We start from the raw sequence: 8033 nt of genomic DNA, 5'->3' as shown, positions 1-8033 counted from the left end.
GTATATTAAAAAGCAGAAACATTACTTTGCTGACAAAGGTCCATCTAGTCAAAGATATGGTTTTTCCAGTAGTCATGTATGGATGTGAGAGTTGGACTATAAAGAAAGCTGAGCACCGAAGAATTGATGCTTTTGAACTGTGTTGGAGAAGACTCTTGAGAGTTCCTTGGTCGGCAAGGAGATTCAACTAGTCAACCCTAAAGGAAATCAACCCTGAATATTCATTGGAAGGACTGATGCTGAAGCTGAAACTTCAATACTATGGCCATTTGAAAAGGCCCTGATGCTGGGAAAGATTTAAGGCAGGAGGAGAGGGGGACGACAGAGGATAAAGTGGTTGGATGGCATCACTGACTCTATGGACATGAGTTTGAGCAAGCTGAGTTGGTGATGGACAGGGAAGCCTGGCATGCTGCAGTCCATGGGGTCGCAAAGAGTTGGACATGACTGAGCAACTGAACTGAACTTCCCCGAATGGCTGGAATACTCCTCCCACTCATTAGCATATGAAATTACCCACCCCTATAAAAACTGACAACCCCATATCCTGGGACCACTCTCGCCTACTGAGATGGTCCACACTGTCTGTGGAGCGTGTTTCTAAGTAAATTCACTTCTTACCTATCACTTTATCTCTCACCGAATTGTTTCTATGATGAGACAGTCAGAACCTGGGCTTCATTAAGTCCTGAAACCAGGTGTGTGACCTCAGCTGGAAGACCATGGGTTCAACTTTCAATTTGAGTTGCACAGTTTCAGAGTCATTCACCCACTCCCTCCAAAGTCTCCTTCTGGGCATGGTTTACCTGCTGAAGGGAATGGAACCAATTTGCAGGCAATTCATTCAAAGGAAGGAATATTTATATGCAACAGCTTCATGGGCAGGCCTCTGTTTCCTCAGTTCATAAGAGATTCTCTGATTGGGACCCTAGGGGCTGTGTGAAGATGACTTGTTGCCACCCTCCTTCAGCATACTGGGCTTTGGAGTCACAGAACTAGGTTTAAATCCCAGTATCATAATTTGTTAGCTGAGTTAACTTCACAATGTCTCTGATTGTTAACAGATAACAAATATTGTGAGGATATCTCTGAACCTGAGTTTTCTAGTCATTTAGAAAGAAATTTGATATATAAAGTCCTGCTGCTTGGAGTAATGACTGATGAAAAGGTGTCAAGCCCTGCCAGTGAGGCCCAGGGATGCAGGCCCAGGTTGGTCCCGGCCATGCTGACATTTGCTGCCTGACTGGAAATATCCAAAATATCACCATTGGAGAGGGACTGTGAACAATTATTATAAGTTTTGAGTTCAGAGACAGAGGTTGAGAAAAATAAACCTCCTCACTCAAGGTGAGATTGTAAATTAAAATTCCCAAACCTAAGAGAAAATAAGAGAAAGGTGGATAATTGTGAGCTGAATTTACTCCAGGTGAAATCAATCTGACCATGGGAAAATTAATTTTAAAAAGGCATATTTAGAATCCTCAAAGAGATAAAGAAAAGACCTCCATGAATAAAAAGACATTTAGAACTGAACATGGAACAACAGACTGGTTCCAAATAGGAAAAGAAGTACGTCAAGGCTGTATATTGTCACCCTGCTTATTTAACTTCTATGCAGAGTACATCATGAGAAATGCTGGGCTGGACAAATCACAAGCTGGAATCAAGATTGCTGGGAGAAATAGCAATAACCTCAGATATACGGATGACACCACCCTTATGGCAGAAAGTGAAAAAGAACTAAAAAGCCTTTTGATGAATGTGAAAGAGGAAAGTGAAAAAGTTGGCTTAAAGCTCAACATTCAGAAAACGAAGATCATGGCATCCAGTCCCATCACTGCATCGGAAATAAATGGGGAAACAGTGGAAACAGCATCCGACTTTATTTTTGGGGGCTCCAAAATCACTGCAGATGGTGACTGCAGCCATGAAATTAAAAGAGTTTCCTTGGAAGGAAAGCTATGACCAATCTAGATAGCATATTCAAAAGCAGAGATATTACTTTGCCAACAAAGGTCCGTCTAGTCAAGGCTATGGTTTTTCCAGTGGTCATGTATGGATGTGAGAGTTGGACTGTGAAGAAAGCTAGTGCCGAAGAATTGATGCTTTTGAACTGTGGTGTTGGAGAAGACTCCTGAGAGTCCCTTGGACTGCAAGGAGATCCAACCAGTCCATCCTAAAAGAGATCAGTCCTGGGTGTTCATTGGAAGGAATGATGCTAAAGCTGAAACTCCAATACTTTGGCCACCTCATGTGAAGAGTTGACTCATTGGAAAAGACTCTGATGCTGCAAGGGATTGGGGGCAGGAGGAGAAGGGGATGACAGAGGATGAGATGGCTGGATGGCATCACTGATTTGATGGACATGAGTTTGGGTGAACTCCAGGAGTTGGTGATGGACAGGGAGGCCTGGCATGCGGCAATTCATGGGGTCACAAATAGTTGGACACGTCTGAGTGACTGAACAGAACTGATGGAATTAAATAGGCAAAATGAAACAGGACCAGTGGATATGAAAAAAAAAAAAACCTATTTGAAACCCTGGAAAAATAAACAAATGGAATATTAAAATGTAGTAGATTGGAAACAATTAGAAGAGTAGACAAATTAATTCAGAATATGGCATAAAAATATTAAAATAAAAAATCAGTTAGGAGACATAGAGAAACTGTAAAGTGAGTTATATTTTCAGAAAAAAGAATAAAGGAAATGATGGCATAATGAAGTATGCATCTTAAAAATTAAAAGAATAAAACATAGGTGTAAATCTTTATGACCTTGGATTAGGAAATATTTTCTTTTATGATATCAAAAGCACAAGCAGCAAAAGAAAAAAATTGATAATCTAGAAATCAACAAACTTAAAATTCTTTGTTCTGCAAAGGACACCATCAAGAGAATGAAAAGACAGTATTTTTTCCAATTATATATCTGATAAGGGACTTGTATCTTGAGTTTATAAAGAACCTCTACTACTCAATGATATAAGGACAAATTGTTGTCATTTTTGTTCAGTTGTGTTCAACTCTTTTGTGACCCCATGGAGTGTAGTCCACCAGGCTCCTCTACCTATGGGACTTCCCAGGCAAGAATACTGGATGAGTTGCCATTTTCTTCTTCAGGGGATCTTCCTGACCCAGGAATTGAACCCACATCTCCTACATTTCCAGGATTCTTTACAGTGAGCGACCAGGGAAACCCCATAAGGACAAATAACCCAATTTAAAATGGGCAAAGAATCTAAACAGACATTTGTCTAAAGAAGATATGCAAATGACCAAAAGCACTTAAAAAGATGCTTGATATCCTTAGCCATTAGGGAAATGGAACTCAAAACCACAATGAGATACCACTTCACATCCACTAGCATGGCTAGGATTAAAAAATCAGATAACAAATATTGTGAGAATGTGAAGAAATTGGAGCCCTCCTACACTGCTAGTGGCAATGCAAAATACCACTTTGGGAAATAGTCCAAAGATCCTCAACAGGGTAAATATAGAATTACCACATAATCTAGAAATTCTTCTCCTAGAGATACCCCAGTAATAAAAGCATTTGTCCATCCAATAACTTGTACTTGTTTATAGTAGCATTATTCATAATGGCACCAAAATGGAAACAACTCAAAAGTACATCATTGATCAAATAATAAATAAAATGTGGCATATCCATACAAGGAAGTATTACCTGGCACTAAAAAAGAAATGAAGTGTTAACATGCTATAGCATCAGTGAACCACACGAATATTATACGAAGTAAAGGAAGCCAGTCACAAAAGACCACATATTGTATGATTCCATTATAAGAAATGTCCAGGACAGGCAAATCCATAGAGACAGAAAATAGATTGGGGTGGCTTGGGGCTGGGAAGGAGGGTTCTGGGGAAAATGGAGAGTGGCTGCTATGGACGTGAGTCTGAGTGAACTCTGGGAGTTGGTGATGGACAGGGAGGCCAGGCCTGCTTCGATTCATGGGGTCTCAAAGAGTCGGACATGACTGAGTGACTGAACTGAACTGAACTGAACTGAAATAAATTAGATCCATTCATTCTAAATCTCACCATTCATAAGTTTTGCCTATCAAAAGAAAAAAACAATGGATTGATTACAAACAGTAATAATCAAACTTTTTTTCATTAAAGCATCCCAAATATAAAATCATAGTGAATATCTACAAATAAAAAGGGCAAGCTATACCTGAAAATAGAAATAGAAAGAAAGCAAGCTATGTGGCATTTCCCATATAAGATAAAATCTAATTTAATGGAAACTGTTATTAGAAATAAAAAGAAAACCCCCATATAGGTCAAACATTCTAGCAAGAAAGTATAACAATCATGAACACATGCCATGATATATCATCCAATGGAATATATCACAGAAATGAAAATGAATGAGCTAGACCTTAAATGTATCAACATTAATCAATTTAAAAATGCATTGAGTGAAAAAACAAGGTATATCTCAAAACATGGAGAATGACTCTTTTATGTAAGTTCTAGAACAAAGAACAATATAATATTGCAGATGAATAAACACACAGTCCATGATTTCATAATTTAATGACCTATTTGAATAAATGCTTCAATTCAACCACTGCTGCTTTAATACAGGAATTGCGGGGGTTGAAGGAAGTGATCCCCATCCCTACAGAATCTGAATTTGTACAACTTTTACCAATAACTTAATCAAACTGACAATCGGATTCAAATTTAAGAAGATGCACAGGATGCTTCCAACATGCCTTGGCTGCTGCTCCTCTGTGCTGGGAGTAGAAAGATGAATGAGCCCTAGCTTTTGTCCCGAGGGACCTCTCAGCTCTCGGGGCTGAAGGAAAGGTCAACAAACGATGGAACAGATAGGTTGGAAAACTCTGAGAAAGCACACTGATTCCTCTCTGTGAGCTCAGGGAAGACTTTCTGGAGAAAATGCCTTCTGCACAATCTTAAAGGATGAGTGTAGCTGTCTAGGTGAAGGTGGTGGGTGATGTTGACAGGAACAAAAACATGCAACCCAAGCAACAGGGGGTGCATGGAACCCTCCACCATGCATGCCATACCAAAGTTTGGTATTTCTGGTTTGGGCAGGAAGTACAAGGTGCACATGGCAAAGGAGGAGGGGGCATCTGTTCAGAGGAATGGGTAGAGCAGATCACCAAGCACCATATACGTACACCAAAGAACTAGAACCTCCACCTAGAAGGCAAGGGGACTACTGCAGTTTTTCCAGCAAGGTGTGGTTAGATTTGCCTTTTGGGATACCTCACTCAGGCAGCCAGATGGGTCTCAGGCCGGGACACACGAGGTGACTTCAGAAGAGGGGGGAGATCTGAGGGAGAACTTGGTATTGGAGAAGTATGTGTAAAATTGTTAGGATTTGGTGAGATTGGCATGAGGCAAAGAAGAACCTGGAAATATAGCCCACTTTGGTGACAGCTAGTGGGTCATCAACAGCCTCTAGGGATGGGTGACAGGATGAAGAACATCATGAGTTCATTCTCTGATGTTTCACAGTCTCGAAGGCCATGAGGAGATCCATCAACTCCCCTCATTCTCCTGACTACTAATTGTGCAATTTATGGAGGTCAGTGACAAGAAGCAGGGGTGTGTGTGTGTGGCGGGGTGGGGGGTGGTGGTGGAGTGATTTGTTAATGATTTCAGCTTGTGGCTTTTTGATATTTCCTTGTAATAATTATTTTGATTTCACATAATCTATGACAAGGAACACTGACACAAGAATTGCAGTGGGAAGTTAGGCATCACTGAATTGTATAGAAATAAGAGAATTGCTAACATGTAGCCCTGACATTTTAGCAGTATCAAATCTGATTTTGTCACATTTACAAGGCACCGTGAGCTGCGATCCAGAGGCGGTGTGTTATCATTGCCTAACATAGTGTTCCTTAATTATCAGCACTCTCACACTTCCTGCACAGCAGATTGGAATTGCTAGAAATAGCACAAACTTGAAAATTAGCGTTTTTCTCTTAAATAATCAGGATGCTATATTTATAATTTTCATGGGATTGGAGTCTTAACGAAGGTAAACTAATTTCACACTCGAAGGTGAGATAGTATTTTTTTTTTCTCTTCTTATTGCGTGATTTCCCCCACCCCTTTCCACTGTCTATTTTTTCAGTTTTTAAAAATTTCCATAGCAAGAATAATCCTATTCATTTTCCCCTCCCCCAAAGGGTGTTTCTGCACTTGGCTTACCCTTGTGATGATTCACTGTGATGGCAAGGAACCCATGATGGAATGGAAGATTTGGTTTTTCTTTATAGTTACTCACCAGCCTGTGACATTAGCAACTAGTGATCACAGGGACTGCACAATTTTTAAACATCAACAGAAGTCAAAATGCTTTGTCTAGATCCCTGAGCTCTAAATCACATACAAACTACTGCCCACCAACTGGCAATTGAGTGGGAAAGGAACAGAAAAGAGGAAGAAAATTAAACAAGGGATAATGGATGGGATTCTGAGTGGTCCTTGGCACAGAAGTGAAGTATATAGAATCAACACTTGGAGGTTCCCTCTTTCTATGGGTCCTCTTTCTTCCTCTGTACCTACCTTATCCTGCATCACAGGCACACGGTACCCTCGGGCAGCCCCATGCAAGCCCACTGCCCCAGCACGTATCCTTGCTCCAGAATCCTTCCCCCACCACATCAAAACTGCCATCTTTTTTTTTTTTTCCTCAAACCAGGTTTATTAAACTTAACAAAATTCTATATAAAAGGTGACTTAAACCTGCTGTTTCAAAACATGATCCTTTCCTAACTAAATCCACAGAGTGTCAAAAAGCAACCTACTCTAAAATTAACAGAAAAGTGCCCAATGCACATTACAATGAATGGTTTAATAGTTCTATGAGATAATTCACATAAGGTACGACTGAGTCACGTGACAGGCTGCAGAAGAACTGATATGCAAGAGAACTGATATGAGAGGTCAAGAGGCCATTTTGTGCACTGCCACTGTGATGCCATCGTGTTTCTGGATCGTAATGTTCCCATTATCTGATTCTAAACACACCTTGGGAATGTCAGTGGGGTCCAAGGTTAGCTAAGCTGCTTGCTGGGCTAGAACAGATATCACCCCAGCATGCTCATCTGACAGGGTTCCGCGGCACCCTAGATTGAGTCCTTGTGAATCTGTGCACAGGACTCCAACAATGGATGGATTCTTCATTGTGTCCTCCAAGTGCTGCTCTAAGGTAGCCTCCATCTCGTCACGGGTCGTCTCTTTCTTCACCCCGCCATCTTTATTTAAGGTGATACTTTCTGTCTTAAGAAGCAACGTACCTTTTGGAATGAATTTGTCTTTCCTTACAAATGCCTGGTGTCCAGCATCCTAGTAATTCTCGAGTTACTGGCATTTTTCGAAAGTGTAAAGAAATAAAGTGTGTTATTTCAAGTCCTGGGAAGAGGAAGGCATCCTGGAGCTTAGATGCCTTCCTGTGGTTACAGAAGCTTTCTGGTAATCTGTCTGTGTGCAAGGCCAGCTTTGGAAGAATGCAAGGACTGCACTGTCAGCATCCTTCATGTCGCACTTACATGTTATACTTTTGGGTTAAGCTTCGCCACGAATGACAGGTTCTCTCTGGCAAAGACATTGTAAACTTGAGGCAAAGGATTGTAACTAATACATCTTTGTTTTTACACCATTGTTGCTGTGCACACTGCCTGACTGTTGTGGGTGTTCAATATATAGATGTTGATAATGAAAGAGAGAGAGTGAGAAAGAGAGCAAGACAAAGCAGCAGAGAATGCCAGACAAAAAACAGAGTTTTTAGGATGGGAAGGTACAGGATGTTTAAACAGAACATTGTTGAATAGAAGGCATAAGACACTAAGAGGAAATTTGAGAAAAAATGCAATGTAAAACAAAAGAGAAATTTAGAACTCTAGGTTCTTAGGTTCAGGGTAGGAGGAGATCTTGGAGGGCACTGAAATCTACTCACGTCCTAAACCAGAATTCTGTGCCTGTACTGTGGAAGGCTCTGTCTGTCTTGGGGGCTTTCCTGCT

General features: G+C 40.7%; 1 pseudogene; it reads right to left on the bottom strand.

The window, feature by feature from the left end:
• Positions 1-6956: 6956 nt before the first annotated feature.
• LOC138091566 (ragulator complex protein LAMTOR5 pseudogene) lies at positions 6957-7232 on the bottom strand (annotated as a pseudogene).
• Between the last annotated feature and the right edge of the window lie 801 nt (positions 7233-8033).

This window comes from Capricornis sumatraensis, chromosome 1 (assembly GCF_032405125.1).
Source record: "Capricornis sumatraensis isolate serow.1 chromosome 1, serow.2, whole genome shotgun sequence".
NCBI classification, from domain to species: domain Eukaryota; kingdom Metazoa; phylum Chordata; class Mammalia; order Artiodactyla; family Bovidae; genus Capricornis; species Capricornis sumatraensis.
Note: the sequence above shows the minus strand (reverse complement) of the source record. Positions and strands in the feature narration are given on the sequence as shown.